We start from the raw sequence: 24089 nt of genomic DNA, 5'->3' as shown, positions 1-24089 counted from the left end.
CATGAGTCATCAGAGTTCCCCTGTGATATACTCTGATATCTATTATTGGTCCTTACTGGTCTGTAGCAATGTCTGAAATTCCTGAGGCAGTTCATGACAGGAACATACTACCATGCATGGTGTCCAACACCATTTGTACATGTTAGCATTATCTCTTGAGGTTGACTGAGCTGTTCCCTGAAAACAAACTAAAAAGCCCTGAATATTATATGATCAGAGTGGATTGCTTGAATCATCTTATATAACTGAGTTCAGTTACATAGCAAAACAAGTCTTCTCTGAGACTACAAACATAAGCAGTATCAATATGATTTTATTCAGAAAATATCCAGGATTTGGTGAAAGTCTCCTGTGTTGAACCCAGCGTTCCCTGTGTATAGATGTGCAGCAACTGACTTGAATGTCTTCGACTTTCTTGCAAGATCTATTGACTTGAATCAATCTAAAATTCATCTTTACTGAGGGTGTGTTCCTGTCTCTGGTAACCAGTATTCTTGCATCCTTGACACTGCTTAGCTATACATAGTCACTTCTCTAGGTTTCAAAAAGGAAATAATTGCTCCAAGATAAAGTGAGGATGAATTAATGGAAACTTTCACCAAGGACGTTTCGCCATCCTTAGATGGCAGCTACCGTATTATGGAAAAACGTGTACCTGCACATCTCATGATGTACTGAGAAACAGATGCTTCGGTAAACTTCACCATTTGGAAATATTTTAGTCATACTAAAAAAGTGCCAGTAAAATTCATTGTCTGTTTTTAATTATTACACAATAATGTAGGATCAGGATTTCAACTAACAGTTACCCTGATAATTTGAGGAACGTCCTACTCGTTAGCCATAGCTGTATGTTCAGTGAGCAGAGGTACTGCAGTTCCTCATAACAAGGGATTAGATGATAAACCTGTCATTCTAGTGTCTTACCTGAAGCACTGGACAATACCACGTAACTGATGACTGTTACAGCAACTCAGTCTCACAGTGAAGTAGGTTCATTACATTACAGGTCACATGCATTAAATCAGACAGAAAGGGAAAAGCTCCTGCCCACACAGAAATATTAGACTCACCACTGCATCACATAGACACACTCCTTGTCAGCCCAAGCTGCTCACTGCAAGAGTCATCATTTCCCCACAGGTATCACCTGATGACTAATGCAACAATTAACAATCTGTCACATCACATGCACTTGGCAGCAGCTTCTCTTAGCACTGTATTGCCAGGATTTTAGGCAATTTTTGATGAGGCTAATAATGGTTTAAAATATAACTACATTCAGCAACAAGATACCATTTCAAAATAGTATGTAAAAACGGGAATGCTGTAAAGAAGAGATGGGAGGCAATCATTCAGCTGTATTTTGGTATTGGGGACTTATTCTGAGAAAAGCAGAAATGGCTTAGGGTGGTAACTGTTCGGGTTTTTTTGGCTTTGAGGAGAGAAAATGTAGATGAAGATGATCCTCCAATAGGAGAAGAATGAGTAAAATACAAATGTCGATCAATTTTCTCCATTGCAAAAAACCCAAAAAAACCCAAACAACAAATAGATAAATTTGAAGACAGAGATGTTTGGGACTGCAGTTTATGAATATTTCTTTGGTAGGAGAAGCTTTGTCTTCAGCAGTCTTTGAAATCAGTTTAGATTAGCAAATCAGAGATGTTGTAAGTGTGGTTGGCCCCGGTGTTACAAAGTACAGGACAGACAAAGACTGAGACTTTTTGTCCTCTAATGGATCATCTATGCTGTTAATGAAAAAAGTGTTTCTTAAAATAAAGTGGATTCTATGGCCTCCCCAGCAAAATACCTTTAAATTGTGTTATGTGCCGTCTGTGTTTTCAACACCAGTAAGTAAAAACTTATTGATTTAATTATTTGTCCTTCTTCTTTGACTGACTGCAGGGGTACTCAGTGTGCTGGCTTTCGTGGTGTGGAAATTTCATATTTTCAATCAGGACTACCACACGATTTCACAGTGAGATTTCACAGTGTGAATGAAAAAGGCACCACATAACAAGTGTTTTTCGCTTCCAAACTGCACTAGGCTCAACACAGAAGTTTAAGGTAACTTTGTCTGAAGCCCTCCAGAATCAGACTTGGACCTCCTAAAGGTCCACTACCATTCCTTTTGGCAATCAGAGTTTCAATTCTCATGGAAGGTCTGTCCTGCACTAAAGAGATAATGAGCACTAAATTTATTGGTATGTCCATTTGGCACTTCCGTGTTCCCTTCCTCCCTCTGCAAGAAAAGTCAGCAGGATTTTTAGCCTACTAGAGACTAGTGCGTAACTGTTTACTAAGAAAGACTTTTCAACAAATTGTTTTCTTGCTGCTTGTTTTTTTTTTCCACTCACCAGAAAATGCTGATTTATCCCAAGGAAAACTTTACTGGGAATGTATTGTCTCGATTACGTTTGGCAATTTCCTGAGGCTAAAGTTGGAAATCTGGGTCAGAGGAATCCCTCTCCATTGTTGAATAGCCCAAATCCCTATGGAATATACACAGCCCAAGTCCTTTGTTCCTCTTTTACCTCATTCAAGACCTGTTCAGTGCAGGTGGAACATAAATTTATCCATTAGAAGTTATCATATGAATAAGTGGAAAATGATTTTGTTTTTTCTTATCTCCCCCCCACACCCCCCCATAACAAATGTTATTGGCAGGTTTGTTTGTTTGGGGTTTTTTGTGTTTACAGTAACGGATTAGTCTGTATTCTGAATCATGTAAAAACAAGTGCTTAATCTTAAGTTAGTAAATATACTGGATAAGAAAAGGGATATGTTGTTACTTGTTCATACTAATTTGCAAGTTCATAAATCTTACATTTTTTTGCTGAATTGCTAACAGTTGGGTGGGTGGGGGTGGGTGGTATGTTAGGGAAGAGAATAAGTACAAAGATTTAAATAAATGGTGAGGATAGAAACATCCGATGTTCTTTTAGCAAGATGCACCTGAAAGAAATTCATCTGACTGTGAGAAAATTAAGGAAACACCTGCATTCCTTTATGGTGCGGCTGGCAAGAATGAGTAGTGAACCTCAAAAGGCTCAGTTGTTAAGCTGAGACAAATCTCCTAAAGGCTATGGAAAATTCTGCCTTGAGTTATACTCATGCAGTCTGACTGACTTCACTAAGTTTGAATGAAGGTACTCTTAGACCTTTCAGAGTTACAGGATGCTCACGTGGACTTTATTTCCCTCAGATTGCACTCTATTCCTTCACACTTGCTGGGAACACTGAGACCATAACAGAGGATTGAAATAGCAATACTTCAGCATTCTCTTATATCTTTTCTGTCAATGCTCAGAAACAGGATTCGGGACTAGTAGGAAAGAAATATCTGATCTATGTACCTCATTTTTCAGACAGCTCAAATAATACGCCTCCTGCCTCTCCCACTTGTGTATGTTAGTAATTCAGGAGAAAGAGAAGAGCAGAGTGGCCCTAAAAGTCTATGGGAGTCTGAAAACAAAGGATATTAGAAGGAGAATACTGAGCCTTTAGAACTTCAAAATATTTCTAATTCAAATCCGGTACTGAAATTGTACTGAGGCCAGCTGTATGAGGTTCAACAAGGCCAAATGTCAGGTCCTGCACTTGGGTCACGACAACCCCATGCAGCCTTACAAGCTTGAGGAGGAGTGGCTGAAGAGCTGCCTGGTGGAAAAGGACCTGGGGGTGTTGGTCAGCTGCAGGCTGAATATGAGCCAGCGGTGTGCCCAGGTGGCCAAGGAGGTCAATAGCATCCTGGCCTGTATCAGGAGCAGTGTGGTGAGTAGGACTAGGGAAGTGATTGTCCCCCTGTACTTGGCACTGGTGAGGTCGCATCTCAAGTATTGTGTCTAGTTTTGGGCCCCCTCACCACAAAAAAGACATTGAGGTGTTGGAGCGGGTCCAGAGAAGGGCAATGAAGCTGGTAATGGGTCTGGAGAAGAACTCTTATGAGGAGCAGCTGAGGGAGCTGGGGTTGTTCAGCCTGGAGAAAAGGAGGCTGAGGGGAGACCTTCTCACTCTCTACAACTACCTGAAAGGAGGATGTAGAGAGGTGGGGGTTGGTCTCTTCTCCCAAGTAACAGGGGATAGGACAAGATGTTTAGATTGGATATTAGGAAAAATTTCTTCACTGAAAGGGTTATCAAACATTAGAACAGGCTGCCCAGGGAAGTGATGGAGTCACCATCCCTGGAGATATTTAAAAGACGTGTAGATGTGGTGCTGAGGGACATGGTTTAGCAGTGGACTTGGCAGTGCTAGGTTAATGGTTGGACTCAGTGATCTTAAAGACGTTTTCCAATCTGAATGATTCCATGACTCTATAAATTTGTGTATAAAGGGAGGGATTTTTTTTTTTTTTATGCACTTTATTCGTACTCTTCAGACTTCATAATTTCTCATCTTCAAACTATATTGCCATCCAAACTGATAGCTATTTGGAACACTTTGGAATGTATTAGTAGCTGCTACAGTATATTTACAAATTAAACTAATCTTTAGTAATAATAGCGCTTATCAGGAATAATCTGATGGATTTGAAATATTTATCTGCTCTTCACCCCTCTCTTCTTGTATTAGCATAGTAATCTGCCTTTCCAGTTCAAATGCAGCCTTTGTAGCACTACTTTGCAGTATGTTTCTGATGTTTTCTGCCCTTGTCTGTGTAATTCATGTTTGAAATGCAACAAAAGATTCTGGAGAACAAGAGAACTACATAAATCCTTCCTTAAATCCTTCAATCTTTAGATTAAAAAAAAATCCCTGCATTAATGTTTGTAAATCCAGTAATGGGACCAGGTCCAATCATTTATGGCTACATTTGCCATTCACTTCTCTGCTAACATGAAGATTAAAGAAAGGATTAATTTCCCGCCCAAAGAGCCACTGTTTAGCTACATGAGATGTCTGTAGCCAAAGTGTGCTTTGATCACTGGATGTTCCAAAATGTAAAAATACAGGAAAGAAAGAAAGAAAGATCAAAATGGTCGTTTCTGATATACCTTCTTTGAAACAAAGATTTAAACCATGTTAAATGCACCCATATGTTTATTCCATGGATTTTTAACAGGTGAGCTGCCGTGGCATTCTGTACGGCCCCAGAAGACTTGCCGAACTACTCTTCCTGACCCTGTCTTGTTGAAGTTAAAAAATATGAAGGCACCAGCTCTGGCGTCTTTATGCTGAGGGTAATTTGACAGTGTTACTGGAGGTGAGCTGCTTCTCCTAGGCGCTGACCCAGGGTAGCAAAATGGCAGCCTGATCTGGCAGATAAACAAGTCTGTGACAAATAGCACTGACATCCTTGTCAAAAGAAAAGACATGACTCAGACCCGGTATCTATAGGCAGACCAGTGCTAGCTTTCAGTGACAAACGGTTTTAGTCTGACAGCGTGTTTCACTGCTTGAACTTTCATCTATCAAAACAAGAGACAGAAGCATGGGGACACAGACGAGCAGAAAGGAGCAGGAGAGAAAGCCACAGACACAGACAGGCCGCCTGGCCTGCGCTCTTGTAACAGTACGTAGATTTTTTTCCCAGTCCTTTATTACCATTATCATTCCCTGGTGAATAGGTTACTTCTCCGATTTTTTTTTAAAGTTAAAAAAATAAACCAAAAAGGGTTTAATTGCATTACATGCATTACTCTGCATTAGAAAACAAGAATAAAACACTTGATTTTTTTTAATTTAATCTCTCTCCACACAGGACATTAAGTCTCAGTCACCCATGGACAGAGCCTAACAGTATTAGACTAATGGAAAATTTATGTGTGGTTAAAGAGTAACTTCCAGCCAGTTATCCATGCTGGCTTTGAAGGCATCAGCAGGTAGAGAATTAACAACAGGCAGTTCATTCTGGCTGTAAATCACCTTTCTGCCTTAACAGTTGAGATCTGGATTTCTGTTTTCGATTCGTCTGCCTCCAAATTTCAGCCATGAATTCTTTCCAAGTTTTTCTGTGGTAGATAAAAAAAATAAAATACAAACCAGTGGACTGTTGTACTGCATGTCCATGTCAAAGTGTTGGGATGGGGACCCTTCGGGGGCCGCTGTGAGGAGAGGCCGGGGCTGCCCCATCCCGGACACGGCGGTCCCAGCCAGTTCCAATGGCCAGGAGCCATTATCTGTATCAACCAGCATCATCTCAGTAGTTTTTTCATAAAACGTAGATTCTAGAAGGCTGTTTTTTACCGACATTAATTACATTCCTGTCTTTTAATTGTCCATAACATGAAACTTGAGTGATAGTTCTCCTTGCTTTAACAGGCTTACAGTCACCAAGTCAGTGCACATACTCTTTTTTTTTTTTTTTTTTTTGAATACTGGGCAAATGTTTGTATTCTCCAAGCTCTTCTAATGTTCTATTATTATATTCCTTAATAAATATCTAACTCTATAGCCAGAGATCTGCTCAACAAACTCCCTAATTCCTTGGGCCTGATTTTGGAGGCCTCCTGTTTTAATGAAGACCGATAGTGACTTCTTCGATTACCAGTAATTCAAAATTACCTATGTGGTGCAAAGAAAGGTTTTTTTTCCCAAATATAGAAGAAAACTTATGGGTTTTCTGAACAGTTACTTATAATATCACCTGTAACTTCTAGACTTATCCTCAGAACTTGTTTCTCTATGCATAGTCTTCCTCATTGTTTCTTTGAGCCATTAATTTTCCTTTATGTGTTTGTCTTTTCTTATCATATTTTACTTTTAATAGCTTCTAATTTATATTGATTGTTATCTGTGTCCCTTTTCGTCCTTTTGATAGATATTAATTTTTTTTTTCCAATTATTGCTTTCATTTTTGCACTAAGACGGGTTAAGTGCTAGACAAAAACTTTCTTCTTTACAAATATGGAATCATTACTTCTCAAGTAAACAGCAGAATAATCTCAGAAATTCTTTTCATAAAGCTCCATTTTTCAAAGACACTGTTGCTTCCTTTTTCATTTTTTGTCTTCCATTTCCCGTTTAATTCTCCTTGGCTTGGAAACTGAGCTGGTCTGAAACGCCATATATAATTCACAAAGAAAAGCTAATCACCAGCTTGAAGCTGGTGGTTTCCTAGGAAGTGATGTTCAGGACCATCTTACAATCAATGAAATGAAATAAAAGTGGTTGGGACTATCTTTTATCTGTTTATATTAAATATAAGCAGGTTATAATCACCAGTCTCTAAGCAACAGCCAGATACTAATCCAGCAATTAATTCATCTTTATCCATATAATGAGGTCCAAAATAGCACTAGCTTGTGTTAAGCATGACGCCTCTAGTGTGAGGGAAAAAAAATAGAAAAGAACCCACCCATATATGCATGTATTCATGTACCCTAATGACTAACTACTGCCTGTGTGAGACCTTTAATATGTCTCCAAAATTGAAATCCTCCTTAGTAACACAATTTCTATTTCTTTTACATACAGATATTAAAAAGTAAATCGTCTGTTCTCTGCTTTAATTTAGGAATCTTAAATAGACTTTGTTTCCATTCTTCGTTATTTAGACCTTTGGTCCTTTAACATTGAGGTCCTTGGATCTATCAACACTAAAACTGCTTTTTTTCTCCTCTTCACCCACACTTTTCACTTGTTCAACCCTCTCTGTCCTTGCTAAACACATTATAAGCAAAGCTGGCAATTCCAGTCATGTAATTAGCCGAACATCAACGTTACAGTGACTCCAGTTATACCTCTCTTTTCTCAGAAGTGTGACAGTCAATCCGGTCCCCAGTTTTGTACCACAGATATATAAGCAACTAGAGAAAAGTGGGAAACTTTGTTCCACTGTGTTTCTTAAAGTTATTTAGTCTGCATCATATAGATTTTAATTTTTATGCAATTTTAATCTAAATTCAATGTGTTCACTCCTGAGTATTCTAGCTATGCTCCAAGTAAGAGAAAGTTTTCATACATGCCTTTCTTCAAGATGTAGGCTGTCCCATACACACTATGCATTAACTATGGTGCCAAAAGGCTCTTACCATTGCTTGTTCATTGGTCCGGTTGAACAATCAGCATAAACTGGCAACCAACAGCTCTTAAGAGGCCCACCTTCAACGAAACTAGACTTCCACAATAATATAAAAAAGGAATGTTTAGTCTTAAGTACCTATGGCTAGCTATCAGTTGGTTCCATGAGGACATCATAAATACCCTATGGCATCTTAAATGGCAATAGACATGGTCAGTCAAACACATTGCATCCAAGAAAGAGTCAATATAAGACTTTTACATTTAGGTGACTGTTTACACAGTACTACTTCTAATCACCAGTTGTTGGCTTATTTACTATTTTTTTTCTCCCCACCCCCATCCTCCAATGATTATAAAAATTCTTAATAGTATATTGCATAGTATATAGTATATATATATATACTTTTTATTAGTAGTACATTATTTCTTAACAATACCACCAAAACTAATATAAGAATATACTGAGAAGATATTCATATTGTCTGAAACTTTTACTTACTGTTAAGCTGCTGATAGTATTCATGTGGAAGACAGCTGCCTTTTCCTTGATATAGCTGTGACATAAGAAAAGGCTGTAATTGTTGACCGCTCATTACTGCTCAGCAGGTCTACATCCCTCCAAAATCTACAGACTAGTTTAAGTGCTCACTAATTCATCGGTAAAATTACCAGTTTTGTTGAGACTAACAAACCATTGCAGTTAACCTAGGTCATTTCACCTGAATTTAATCAGGTACTGCTCATCAAAGTTTTTGAAGGATAAGTGAAGGGGTTGATAATATGCAGGGAAAAGGTAGCGAAGAAGGGGCAAAGACAGTAATCCCTTTTAGCCTAACATCCTGAAGTGAATGTCTGTCAAGGGCTTCAGTTACCAGGAAACAAGCTGCAAACTTTACATGTAATCCCCACACAGACTACACTGGAATTTACAAACCACCACCTAACAAAAAAAAGAGAAATGTGCCAAATTAGCACAGCTGCAAGCTCCTTTGCTCCTATTAAAGGTAGCAGATCCCTTTCAACACTCTTGTTTCTTCTTCCTGTTTCTTCAAAACCTTCAGCTAGACTTTAAACTTACCTTGCAAACTCATTAGGATGGAGCAATGGTAAACGGCCAAAAACAATCAGGGGAGTCTCAGAAGAGTGTTCTGGTTTTCATCCCATATGGTATTGAACCACTGGCTTCAGTGTGTGCTGCCACCATTACAGATTCTATATTTTTGCTTTAGACACACATTGCCAGTTCTCTTTGTGTTCTGTTCTGGATATTATGGGCACTTTAATGCTTTTTACTGATAATATTCGGATCTGTCTCAAATCAGAAAGAGGTAGAAGATTCATGATCAGAGTATAAAATTTTCAGAGTATAAAATTTTTTTTGGCCTATTGTTACAAATCCCAAGCAATTTGGGCAGTTAATTCTCATTGTCAAAAGTGGAATTTACTGAATCTTAAATCTCCAAAGCCGCAATTATTTAAACTAGTCTTAGGCAACTGAAAATTAGGTATCTAACTGAATCAACTATATTGGCTCCCTCTGCAGTTAATGAAGATATACTCCAGAGGGCAAGTAATTCAATTTATCTTATATATTTTAGAATAGAAAGAGTCATCCTACAGAGGTATCCACCCCCAGTGACTATAGAGGAATCCGAGCTGTCCATGTTAGATATATCACCTTTAAATAGATACAATGAACCCAAACTTCGGTTGCCTTGCAGATCACCCGAGATAATCCTCATGAACAAACCTGGTGGCAAAAATTGCTTAGGAGAGAATCTATTCTGGAAGGTAAAGCGACATATCAGGTGAGTTTAACAGTGATAGACAGCTCTGGGCTGTCATCAGCACTCAAAATAGATATCTCCAGGAAAGATTAAAAAGAAATAAATACAATTTAGTGTACTATCTCACTCTCTGTTAGGGTGAATGCAACTTTATTTAAACATTGTTAGAAATGCATCTTAATGTTGGCCACACCAATGGGGTTTTTCTTCAATGATTTTTTATTAAAATTTTATTTTTTAGGGAAAGTAGCTAACTGAAATAAGCACAAGGACATGTTGAGCAGTTCTAATAAAATATATCCCCATACAGAACTACACGCCTCTTTAGAATATTAAACTACTTCTATTTTTTATTCACTATTTAAACTGACACGGAGATTTGTGGGTATTCAAGGCCCAGAGACTATAAAAGGACGTTCATAGAGATGTAGGATAGAAGGGATTGGTTTGTTTGTTGTTTGTTTACTTTTTCAATTTAAAATATATTTTTGAGCTAACTTGACCTTCATCACCTACTAGGTGCATGAATTGCTTACCTATGTTTGAAAATACTTCAGTTCCATCTTAGCCACTTCATTTATGTGCAGAGATTTAACACTGCTCTCAGTAGTTCTTTCTTTTGTCAGGTTTTGATTAACAACATACAAAGGTCTCTGAAAATTCCAGTTCCTCGTGTGTAATTGAATGAACTCTAAGGTCTTTTAGAAATGTGTCATAAATTACTAGATTCTAAGCATTTTGGAAAATGAAACCTTATGTACATTTCACACGTTATACTTTTTTTTAAATTAAGCAAATTTTATAGCTTAATGTGTTAGACCAAAATTTCAGACTCTTTGTAAACACTAAAAATTACTGAGTAGTTATTCAATATTAAGGACTAATCACTTTAATTTAGTGTGACATGAATTCAGGTATCTTTTCCTGAAATAAAATATGTGAAACCTGTTTTCCTCCCTGTAAATTCCAATTCCCAAAATGTCAGTTATTAACTCATGGTGCTTTTGTTCACTGTTCAAACTGTTCCTGTACTTACAAGAGTTTTTAAACTTACTGTGATTCAGTTAGAGGGCAGGTGTGTCCTGGTTAAATGTTTTAAATTTATGTTTTAAATTTATGTTTTAAATCATATTTTCAAAAGTCTCTACTTTCTCTGCTCTTTGAAAAAGGTAGCAACATAACTGCCTATCAGTTCAGATTCTTCTGAAAGTCAGGGAAACATGTTTTCAGTCTTCTGTGTGAATCCACAGTTTCACCTGCAGTTGCTTCTACACATGTGGCTATTAGGGAACTGTGAAATGGTGCTACAACAAGAGAATGACTAGATTTTAGTGAAACCTCTGCAACATACCTGGAAAAAAAGAAAATTCTCTGATTTAGTGTTTGAATCAGATCTGAAAATCACAATCAGCTGATTATTATTTAATAGTTCCAGAACCACAAAGAATTAAGAATAGGACTCATGTGACCGACATCTGACTCATCTGTTTACATCTGTACTGTAGACATCTAATTAGCTACCTAGCCACCACATCTGAATCTAGCTCCACTGGAAAGTGAAGAAAAATGGGCGTTTTTAGGGAGCAAGCCAACTACCCTGCTCTAATTGTCCATTACACAATGAAATAGAACAAATGTTTGAAGTGCCAATTTTCTTCCTTGACTATATTATAAATTTAGATAATAAGCTTAGACACGCATCTCTACACTGTCAATTCTTGCAGCTGATTCCCCTTCAGTGAGTAGGATTTATTCCATTAGTTTCAAGCTCTTAGTTTTAGATAGGTTTCACAACAATTTGGCAGAATTGTGCTCTCTCTGTTCTCAGCAGAGAGGAACAAATGTTTGGCTTTTTCGTGGGTTCTTAACTTTTTGCCTATTTAAATCTACAGAGAATGAATCCCACCTCTAGTGTCGATATGAAAGCTATTCAGATTCAACCAACGTTTGTATTCAAACTCTAAGTATGAACCTGAAATGCAAAGAAAATTTTAAGGAGGTGGATCTAAGCAAAGAAAGCATCATAATGAATTATATTGACCAAATTATTTGAATATAGGGATTTATTTGGGGCTTTATTAAAATAGCTACTCTATAATCCATCTGATGAAAAATAGGATTAACAGATCACTACAAAAATTGACAAAGTTACATTGATTTATATTGTCCGTGTCATATGACAGGAAATATCTAAAATAGACAAATAAATGATTGGGGATTTAAAATGGATTGCATGGCAGAATTTTTCCCTCTGTCACAAAGCCTGTGAATATTTTTATTATGCTGATCAGTATCTGACAATTATCTCCTATTTATTGTATTTAACTGTCCTTTGAGTTATACCTTTTGTGTCTTTCCCTGAATAGATCCTGTTTAATTCATGACATGTAAATGAGGTTTATAGGCTTGGAGTTTCATTGCTCTTTTTAGCTAGTCAATAGAGATACACCTCGAGAAGCAAATCAAATATAAAGTTAATCTGATTTTTGGAGACTTCTTTCTCTACAGTGACAGGAAAACAATGACACCCACTAAGATTCTACCTTTTGTTTTTCAGTCAACTGCCTCCAGTTCAGAGGGACTAAATTCAGCCTTTGTGTCTGCCATAACAGTAGTTCCAGTTTGGACGCTCAATATACCTCTGTTGTCATCTTAACAGCACAGAACAGAATGAATCTGCTCTGTTCACAGGCAGTTCACATGAACTGTCACCTTTTAAAGGTATTCTTTCATCTGATGCTGCTCCACTTTAAGACTGAGATTGGTAGGCTTGTTTTTCAGTCGTGTACAGCTCCATTTTCTGCTGACTTCTTTTGGAGTTGAATGCGCTCTGGTCATACTATTAGGGACTGTTATATGGTATCACTCAAGCCAAAATGGAATAGCTGGGCTCAAAAATAGGGAAGTTTATTTTCCAGTGACTGAGTTTACCCTTCTTATTAAAAGAACTGAGTAGTAACATATTTCTTTTTCACATAAATGATAAATGCTTGAATTCACTAATCCTTGCAGTTGTGCTTAGAGGCCATCTGGTGGAAGATGTTTCTTACAGAAGAACAAATTATTTCATAGTTTATGATTTTTTTCTTGTATGGTGTGAATAAAATATATATATATATATAATGCAGAGATTTAAGTGCCAGACACTGAAAATTAAAGTATTCTTTCATCTGATTTGCTTGGAAATGAGATGAAGTCCCTTTGGGGGAAGGAAGAGAGAAAAACACTCTGAAGTAGTCAGCCATTATATATTTTCTTTTGTAAATAAATGTAAAAAAATAAATTATCATTAAAAAGCAAGCAGAAAGTAGTCAGGGAGTAGTTAATTATCACTATGAATCTCAGACTTTTATTCAATTATTCACAATTCATGATAATAAAATTATGCACTGTTCTACTGTAACTCCTTAACCATACATATTCAACAAAAATGCTAAGATCAGGAAAAGCGATGAAGAACAGAGCATTACAATTAGTGAAATGGTATTTGAGCACCAGAGCAGTGTGAGAAACAGTAATACCAGTGGTCTCTGTATCACAGAAACACAAGAACAAAGGCTGAATCTGAAGATGTCGTCTCAGATTCTATCTGGTGTGCTGAGACACACATTGTTTGTAGACATCTTTGATTTATTCTTTGTAACTCTTGTTATGGAAATATTGTTCCAGGGACTGGAATATTGTTCCAGGGCCTGCACCTGGTCATAGAAAATGTTGTTTTTCTTGTTTGCAAAGAAAAGTAAGTATCCCTCATCTTAACGGACACAATTGTTTTCACCTGGGTGGGTGTTTCTTTTTCTATTCCCACAGGATATAGACAAAAATTAATTATCATCTTGCCAATATGAAAACTCTTTTCATATTGGAAAATGTTCCACTTATCTCTTATTTAGTAATTTCTTTTGTAGATTTAGTAAACTCAGTCTTTTCAATCTCTTTTTAATGGACTGAATGGCTACACTGAAGGGAGAATTTGAGAAACTATCGCCCTATAATTATTTGTTCTTCTAAGGATGTTGTCATATGGACATGTGGAAAGAGGACCTATTTACAGCCTAATCCAGTTTATTCTTAGCAAAGGAAGAGAAACAGAAGTGAGAAAAACTATGTTGGGATACGAAATGGAACAACCACCATAAGAAACATTTTTAGGAATATAAAGGTTTTTACCTGCTCTAAAACGAAATAAGCCTACAGGACTTCAATTGATGAAAATAAACTATACACTAAGACAGGCTTTTCAGGAAAGAAGTTATTCATTGTGTTTCACTTTTTTTCCCCCCAGATGCCTGGGATTTAGTGTAGCAACTTAACACGTCCTTCTAAATGTAATTGTCAGCAGAATTAGACATTGCTTTGCCTAGATTCCCTCGACCATATATATCCAGGTACATTGACCTCACCACGGACAACAGCAATCTGAGGGGTTTGGACCTACGTCTGTGAGTGACCTTGGCTCCTGTAGAGCCTCTACCTAGTTCCCGTCAATGATACCACAAACACCCTGGGTCTCCATCAGTCTAAGTTGTCTGAAGGAGACATTTGGCTTCTTGGTCAGAGTTCGTCTCTTGAGCAGGCATGTTTTTCAGTTGGGGAAGAGATGCTGAGCCACAGCTGGAACCTTGCTGAACCACATTTCTTCTCACAGCAGTATTATGCTATCATGGTGCATTTCTCTTTTCTTTCTTTTTTCTTTTCCTTTTTCTTTTTTCTTTTTTTTTTTAATGAACAAACAAATAAAGAACAGCCTTAGACAACAGTGATGCTCCTCTTATGTATTCACTTGCTTGTCTTTTTGGATTTCTTTGATGCAGACTCATGCAGGGAGAAGGAGATCCAGGTTCAAATTCAGCGTGAGCAAATTACCCTCAAGATCGTACCTTAGCCACCAGATGTTAAGATGAGGGTAAGAGAAGGGTCCTGATAAAGTTGCTCGCTGTGCAAAAAGAGGTGTAGATTCTTTTGGAATGAAGGACTACGTCATTAGGAGCATGGCTCCTCCACCTTCCAGATGGACACTTATATTTCCCTGACCTTTTTAAACCTTTTCTCTAGTTACAGTTAAATAGAAATGTTGGTTCTCTGACTCGGGTGAGTGCTCTAACCTTTATGAGTTTGGTTTTTTTTGTTTGTTTGTTTGTTTTTTTTTTGGTTGGTTGGTTGGTTTTTTGTTTGGTTTGGTTTGGTTTGGTTTTTGGAGGTTTGGGGTGGGTTTGTTTTTTTCATGAAAAAGGGGGATAGTTTGTGTTACCATTAGCTTCTGGTCTATATATACATCAAAAGTTAAACCCTGTCTGGAAATATCCTGAAATACAATGCATACATGCATATCTTTCAGTTGTCATATTTTGCAAATGGATGGAGTAACATTTTAAAATATAGCACTGCAGAGTTTTAGACACTGTCAGATAACATCCTGCTGTTAACCTGTGGGCATGTTGTGAGTTTTCCCACTGCACATACTATATTGTTTTCAACCTTGTTTGCCAGGACCTAATTTTCCTGTACACTATTTTCCTATACAATTCCTATACATTCCTATATATTTTCCTATACACTTCCTATACAGGAGACACTGTCTGCTATACACAGTAAAGAGACAGACTAGATTTTGAGTCCATCTGTAAGTAAAAATGGTTCTGCAGTTTATCAATGTAAACTAAATTTTTGGTTCTTTACTTATGCTAATAACAAAGGTTTCACTAACTTCACTGGATATGAAATTAAGCCTTCACTGCCCTAGAGTAATGAAATCAATGTTTCCTTCGTCATGAACATGTCTGATTGAATTAATTAGAAATAGCTTGCTTTGGGATTTGATCTGGGTTCTCTTTCATGTTTTTAATTAATTACTTGCAATCTGATCCTCTTTCTCTAGTTTTAGGGGTTTTTTAATTGATTTGTGTTCAACTAATGTCCATCAAAGTATAAACTTCAGTTTGCTCGTACTACATGTGTCTTTTCTATATGCTGTTTTAAATATTCTTTCTTGTTTGAGAATTTACTTTGATTTTTTTTTTTGTTCTTGCATAGTTTTATTTATACGGTTTATATTCTTTTAAACTACAGATTATTTTCACAATTTTTGCTGTATCTATCTGGTCATTTTACCAATTCAAGATGCACTGCTTAAGAGAGAAGACTGATTAAGGACATAGGTTTGTTTGTTTGTTTTGCTAGGTTTTTTTCTGTTTCACGATGGAATGAGTAAGAAAGTATTAATGAGAAAATAAGTATCAAATGATGAATGACTCACTTTCTGTCATGATATTTTAGATGAATAACCACTTGTTCTAAAACTCCGCAATATTTCTCAGCTTCCTGAAACTTCACATGAGTACTCAGCAGGTGCCTGGGAAACAAAGTTTGTTTGTTGGTTTGGGATCTTTTGAAGCTAGTTCTAACATAAAGGAGATATTCCATTTTTGTGCAAATCAGCTCATAAAACTCTTAATTGCACTAATGAAGTTAACGCAAAAAGTGATTTGTTTTCCATAACATGCTAGTAATTACATCAGCTGAAGTGAATGAGGAGGTTTTAATTTTGTTTTACTAGAGAACAAAGGTTTTGCTTCTGTGGTCATGTAGCTGCTAGGTACCAAGGTGGGGGACACTATGGAAAATGCAACCTCAGACAGATTATGACAGATACGATCATAATGAATGGGAGAAAGGACAGGGCTGAAATAGAAATAGTATCCATTACCCTAGTAATGTGTTCTAAAATTACTAAGTGCCAGACTGAGCCTAATATGCTATGAAACATACTAATGACCAATGAGTACATAAGTCTAAGTGAATTAGGAAGTCCACCTAAATCAAATAAATCTCATAACTTAGTATTCAGAGATTATTTTTAAACTTAATTTGAAGGATAATAAGGGCTGCTCAGGGAAGATTTTATCACTGTGAATCCATGGCCATAGGTGACTTGCAATTCCCTGTAATAATTAAAGACAAATTTCCTTTGGATTTCTAATAACTGCTTGAAGTACTTCGTAGTTTGCCTTCACTTATAATTTCCATCATATGCAATGAGAATACAGTGGTAGGACAATTACAGCACACTGATGAACACAGGTTATGGATTTCACTATTTAGTTAGAAATTATTTGCAGTTAGCTAGTAGAATTATTTGGAAACATGCTTCAAAAAAAATAATGAATTATTAAGAGAAAAGAATCGAGACAAAAATATCAGATTTTGATGTGTTTTTATATTTCAGTGGCCTTTGGTTCCAACCAGTATATCAAAAGGAAGTGTTGAAGATTCAAATTAACCTTAGAGCTTTGTGGTTCATCCCTTTCATGCACGTACTTTAGAATGTTACCAGTATGGAAAGTAACTGCCGGTTCTAGAGATAGTACGTCATATCCTCAAGTGGTTTAAGTTAGAGTATTTACAGTAGCCTGAAAAGCTATGCCATTTAATACCAATGGAGTGTTTCGTGGCAAGTTTCCATAAGCTGATTTCTCAGTTTCGCAAAGGCTATTCAATTCTCTGATGATGATCTCTGGTGAAGACTAGCTACCAAATTCTGCTCTCTCTGTTAAGACAGTGGTTAACAAAATCTCTGCCGTTAAACAGTAATAATACAAACATGCATATACACACATCTGCACACACTGAGAAGTCCTTCATTGATACAATAACATATGGGGTTTGTTTCTTATTTGGGATAGGGGTGGTTTGCCATGAAAGATAGCTAACATTGGATGTTCTGCTGTTGCAGCTCACCACAGCACCTTGGTTGGACAACTGGCACCTTGAAACAGTATAAGAACCTGTTACTGACAGATGCCACCATCATCTGAATCAAATTCCTGGAGTCTGCTGTTCTTTTCTCTGATATATTACATTCTGAAAGTCATCTTTCCTTCATTTCCCACATCTTGTTTCTCTTTCTTCTTTGCTTGAAAGACTGAAATTGCTCATTATCTGCTATAAATTGGCTTCAAATGAGTTATCTCAATTTATACCAGCTGGACCAAAGCAGTGAATGGCTATAAAATGCTGTTCTGTTTTATGATAGAGTTGGCTTGGATTTAACCTATTATTTTTATTTCACTGGCAGGTTTTCTTTCTCTCCATCATATTGCAATAAAAGTATTTAGTAAATAAATATATTAAGCTATAATATTTCTCCTTAACTTAAAACCCCATATATTTAATGTACCAAGTTCGTATCAGCTAGGCTGGGTAAAATATTTTTGAAAAGCCATCAAAGCAAGGAATGTGCAGTGTTAGGTTATGTGATAAAGTTCATATGCAAACCCACAGAGGAGCTCGGAGACAGCAGGAGAGGGTGATCAAGTAATACCTGCCTGCAGCTACTCCCAGGCCCACCCCAGTGGCCGTCAGCCCATCAAAGGCCCATCTGCAGAAGCCCAGAGGAGCACTGGAGCACAATGGCAGAGGAAAACTCAAATTAAGGACTCAGAGGAAGGGACAACCTATCAGGGTCCCTCACAGGGCTATCCCAGGAGACCCTCAGACCTGCTCTCCAGGTGTGAAATCCATCACGATGAGTCAATGCTAGAGCACCCTTTGGACTGAGGGGGTTTGCTGCCTGAAGGTATGAGGTGTTATGGGTTGCAGAGGAAGAGCATTTTGGGATTGTAGACGATTTATGGGATCAAAGGCAGGGAAAGAGGCAACTGCAAGCTGTGGTACGACATTACAGCCTGGTTCAGCTATGGACACATTGCACGGTTAAATAATAGGCATGTTAGTTCTGGAGCTCATTTGCTATTGATGTAACTCTGTAATCAAGTTATCTGGGCTATTAACTTGGTCATAATCCTAAAAAGGCCGTACAGTTTCTTAAAATTGTTTTGGCTGTATTCAAATACAAAATCCTCTTGGATCACTTTGAGTTTTCTGGTAGGTTTGACTCAGATTGGTTTCTATTTCGTCTAGATACGTTCACCTATTTCTACCTGTTTGCTTTTGTTTTAAAATCTCCAAAGCTCCTTTGATGAAGGAGATGCCCGTCAGTTTGAATCGGGATCAGAATGGATCTCTTTAAAAAAAGAACAAATCTGTCAGTGAAGAACAGGTGGGAACAGCATTTTCTAGCACTTCAGTTTAGATTTTCCCCACAGTACTAAGCAATGTCTCTCAATAATTTAGCTAGCATTTAACTATAATATTGTTAACTGATTGAAGTAATTATAGTGCTTTCTTAATATCTCAACTCTCTAGTGCGCAATTTAGAGAGTCACTGAATTGTATAAAATACACAAAGGACTTTTAACTAAAGTTTTGAGTTCTTTCAAATGCTGATTTGAAATAAGAGTATATAAAAAATCATAATAGGATCTACTTTCTAAATTCAGTCAAGAAATGGGACTACAGGTTGTCCAGATGCATACAAATACAGCAGGAGAATACACACAACAAATTAGAACTTCAGATTGTACACCACAGAACAGCGTCAGTGCATCATGTGGATTTATACCCTCCAGAAATATATATATATATATGTATATATAAAAGGCCATTGCAACAGATATAGAACAAGGACCTATCTGTTTGTTCCAGAAGTATTCTCTACAACTGTACCTAAAAAATTTGATGAACTGTAGCACTGCTCTAATTAAAATGTCTGCAGTGACATCTAACTAAAGCTGATCTTATGTGAAATCAGATTCCCTCCTTTAAAGTTATAGGGTTCAATGGCCTCGGAAAAATACAGGATAAGCATTTAGAGGTTCTGTTGAAAAATATTTTGGATATTCTGCTTCTCTTGCAATTTTCTTTTTTTTTTTTTCTCATGACATTCCAAAAATAGTATTTTCCTAACTAGTCCTAACACTAAAATCTAAGGAATATCTGATTTTTAATTATTAAATTATTGTATGGGTTTCTGTGCAAGCAGTGATGAGGTTTTATTATTCTCATCACTTTTCCATTATTTCATTGAATATTTAACCAGCTGTCAGATTATAGAAATTACATAAACTGACTTCCTACTTATTATTGATTAATTTAAGAGCTTACTTTGTTAAACTTTTATATCATGTTCAGTTTAGCTTTAAAAGTATGGTTCACATAATAATACTAAAGAAAAAAAAAACCTTTTTTCTGTCAGTATATTTCTTTCGAAGAACTTAAGTGAACTGCTTCGTTTACAAAATGTTGTGTTCCCAGCTATGCTCACCAAAAATACATATAAATATATAATATGTATATATATACAGAGAGAGAGAGGCATGCACATATATTTAAAATGGAATCATGGAAAAAAAAAATAATTCAATGTATTTGATTAATATTTTATCCTGACCTGTTTTTCTTACAGAGAAATAATGGTAGAAGGTTAAATCAACAGGGTTGCTGGTAAAAGGAAACTGGAGCAATATCTGTAGATGAGCAATCCTGCCACAAGCACTTCAAAGTGAAGAGGGCAATAATAAAGCTATTATTTGAAGACTTGAACTCCAGACTGTCATTAATTTGTACAACACTTTTGCCATGCAAACAAAATTTGAGTATATTCATACACAGATATGCGTATGTGTGTGAACTCCTTCATAATTCCTGTAGAAAAGGAGTCTAGGATTTCCTAATAAATAATTTTTATCCATCCCAATTACTATTTCACATCAGCATGCAGAATGGCTGGATTTTTTTTTTTCCCCATCAATAATTATCCTGATCCTAAGTATGGATTTTAAGAAAAATCCTGGTAGTAGGAAGGTTTCATGCAAACGCATTGTGCATTAGTCCCAAAGAATTTGTTTCTGTTTATAAACCCAAAATGCAGTGTGTACATATCAGCTAATAGAGCACATCACCTTTTTTACCATTTTTCATCTGTGGAGTTATTTATACTTGGAGAAGAAAAGGCAAAGATGATGGATGAAACTAATAACAATTACAGTAATGATTTCTCTTTGTCTTTTCTTTCTTCTTCTTCTTTCTCCTTCTCATTCCTATTCACTCTCCCTTCTTCCCCCCTCCATTCTTTCCTTTTCTTCTTTCTGAAATGCAAAAAAAAAGAGGGGAAAAAAAGAATTGGGGGTGGGGGAGGGGAAGGGGCAGAACAGAAAAGGAAATCATTGTTAGATAAATTTTATTTCCATAAAAAACACAAAATTCGCACTTCTTGCCTTGGTTCAGGATGAAAAATAAATCCCTCAACCACTAAAATACCAAAATTTCATGTAAAACTAAAACCATATTTTCAGTCACCTTTATTTATTGACATGGTTGTAGCTATGCAACGGGTCCTGCACTTGGGCCACAACAACCCCATGCATCGCTACAGGCTTGGGGAAGTGTGGCTGGAGAGCTGCCTGGCAGAAAAGGACCTGGGGGTTCTAATTGACAAGTGGCTGAAGATGAGCCAGCAGTGTGCCCAGGTGGCCAAGAGGGCCAATGGCATCCTGGCTTGTCTTAGACATAGTGTGACCAGCAGAAGGAGGGAGGTGATTGTCCCCCTGTACTCAGCACTGGTGAGGCCACACCTTGAGTCTTGTGTCCAGTTCTGGGCACCTCAATACGAGAGAGATATCGAGGTGCTGGAGCGAGTGCAGAGGAGGGCAACGAAGCTGGTGAAGGGCCTGGAGAATAAATCTGATGAGGAGCGATTGAAGGAGCTGGGACTGTTTAGTTTGAGGAAGAGGAGGCTGAGGGGAGACCTCATCACTCTCTACAACTACTTGAAAGGACATTGTGGAGAAGTTGATGCAGGTCTCTTCTCACAGGTAATTAGCGATAGAACAAGAGGGAATGGGTTCAAGCTGCAGCAGGGTAGGTTTAGGCTGGACATTAGGAAACAATTTTTCACAGAAAGAGTGGTCAGACACTGGAACAGGCTGCCCAGGGAGGTGGTGGAATGTGTTTAAGACACACATCCCTGAATGTCTTTAAGAGTCGTTTAGATGTGGTGTTAGGGGATATGGTGTAGGGGAGATCTTTGTAGAGTGGAGTTGATGGTTGGACTCAATGATCCCAAGGCTCTTTTCCAACCTAAATGGTTCTATGATTCTATTTGAGCTGGTGGTTTTATTACATTTTAATTCTACTCTTGAAGCTTTAGCTGTTCGATTTTTTTTTAACCATAATCAATCTGAATATTGAGATCTCATAAATCAGATTGTTTTAATAATTTACCTGGGTGGGAGGGTGTTTGGATGGATCCTATTGTGATTGAAATGTTGGATTTGGGTTTAGGACAATGACTAAATGTTCAAAGACCTCTTTTTTTGTCCCATCTTGTATGGATATAATTGAGAAATTTAAAAGAAAAATAAAATAAATTTTAACACCAGCAGCTAGCAGAAAGATTCACTTTTCCTGTATCATCACAGGGAGTTCAATTTGTTGATCCAACTTACCAGGTTAACATAAAATTCAAATTATGGTTCTAGTTTCCGTATGAATCAGCTAACCATAAACTGTATTTTTCCCTCCTGAGGAGCAGAACACTTAATGGAATGCAACAGTCATGTCAATTTTGACCATATTTCAGAGTACATTGTAGGTTTTTGTCATGATAGTGTTCTGTTTGTCCATATTCTGTATTTGCGTAACACAGTTACCTCTTTTAAGGTAGAACCAGCTGAGAATACTTTTGATGTCTCATTTCTCCTCTGATTTGTTTTTCTCTCCATGTTTCTTTCTTCCTTGATCTCAGGAGAAGCATCTATTCAAACTTTAATTCAATCCCTTACTTCCCCTCTGCTCAAGTACTGGTGAGGCCATACCTGCAGTTCTGTACCTTTTTCTGGGCTCTCCTGTAGAAGAGAGACATGGACATAGTGGAGAGTCTAGTGAAGGGCCACAAAGATGATGAAGGGACAGGAGCATCTCTCCTATGAAGAAATGCTGAAAGAGCTGGTGGGACTGCTCAGCCTAGAGAAAAGAAGGCTCAGGGGGATCTTATTAATGTGTATAAGTACCTAAAGGGAGGGTACAAAGAGAACGGAGCCCAGCTCTTTTCAGTGCTGCCCAGTGACAGGACCAGAGGCAATGGGCACAAACTGAAATATAGGAGGTTCCCTTGAACATCAGAAAATGCTTTTTTACTATGAGGGTAAAAAGCACAGTCACAGGTTTCCCAGAGAGGCTGTGGCATCACCATCCTTGGAGATATTAAAAAATTGTCTAGACATGGTCTCAGTCAATCAGGTCTGGGTGGCTCTGCTTGAGTATGGGGGTTGGACCAGATGACCACCACAGGTCCCTTCCAACTTCTGTATGAACAACCGTTATTCTGAATGAACAAACATTCTCTTTTTTCCAAAACTGGATGGTCTTATTTCTATGTCTTCATGTACTGTCTTAGTAAGGAATACATGATAAATTTTCTAGAATTATAATTCTCAAGGTAGCGTAGTTTCCCCTGGAATACTTTAAAAAATAAAAACTAGGGGAGAATGAATGAAAAATAAAATATATCAGAATAACTAGTTTTTGAGATTAGCAAATTTCAGCTTTTCAAAAAATATTATAGAGGCTGACTAAATATTTGAAAATAAACATTAACTTTTGGGTGGATCCTAAAAAACCCTGTCTGCAATGTGATTTAATTATGTTTTCACCTGCTCACAAAAATGTCTTTTGCAGCCTTTCCCAAATTTATTTTCTTCCCCCTTCATTTCCACACTTTTCTGAGCTATTTGCACAACATTCCTTTGCTCTCAAAGATTAGACCAGGCTGCTTAAAAAAAATAAAACCACAACAAAAGCAAAAAACATCAAAAAAAACCCCAAACCACCAACCCCTAAACTTTTAGGGTTTTTTTTTTGTTGATTTTCCTTGTTTCTTTTAATGATCTTGCATAGTTGAAGGTGACATCTGTAGAATCTACGGTATTTTTAAATTAAATATTCTTTTTATTTATAACATGAAGCTGTGAGTCCACCACAGCTTTCTATTTAATAAGAGTATCTCCTTCCTTTTCAAAAAAGTTAACATTTAGTGGGAATTCACAAAGACATTGCAGTCAATAAAAATTGTGATTGGTAAAATTTGGTTAATTTTGGTTAATTTTTTACAATTAAGGAAGTTTTGTTGAAAGATCAGATTTAAAGTGAGTTTTCAAAATAAGTATCCACCCATAATGTGACAACACACTAATTTCAAAATGTTAGAATGATGGCAAATGTCACTAGATTTATATACTCCTGCCAGCAAGACTAAGAGCTGGATTAATGTTGATGTCTGAACCATGCATGCACACTGAATGCTGGTCCATGAAGAAGAGGATTCAGTCAATTCACAGAAGGGGTTAAACTGGCTGGAAGCAGGAGTGCCAGAGGAAGGAGGACTCCCTGTAGGGAAGTGAAGTTTCTCTTGGTGATGACAGTAATAGTTGAAGC

At 37.1% G+C, this 24089-nt stretch overlaps 1 long non-coding RNA gene across 1 annotated transcript in view; it reads left to right on the top strand.

Annotated features, from left to right (window-relative positions):
• LOC128905574 (uncharacterized) overlaps window positions 1-14676 on the top strand; it is a 51706-nt gene extending 37030 nt beyond the window's left edge. The window contains exons 2-4 of the long non-coding RNA XR_008464906.1: window positions 9693-9779; window positions 12316-12479; window positions 14573-14676. This is a non-coding gene — a long non-coding RNA (uncharacterized LOC128905574). The remainder of the gene's footprint in view (window positions 1-9692; window positions 9780-12315; window positions 12480-14572) is intronic.
• The last annotated feature ends 9413 nt before the right edge of the window (window positions 14677-24089 follow it).

The sequence above is a fragment of the Rissa tridactyla genome, chromosome 2, assembly GCF_028500815.1.
Source record: "Rissa tridactyla isolate bRisTri1 chromosome 2, bRisTri1.patW.cur.20221130, whole genome shotgun sequence".
NCBI lineage: Eukaryota > Metazoa > Chordata > Aves > Charadriiformes > Laridae > Rissa > Rissa tridactyla.
Note: the sequence above shows the minus strand (reverse complement) of the source record. Positions and strands in the feature narration are given on the sequence as shown.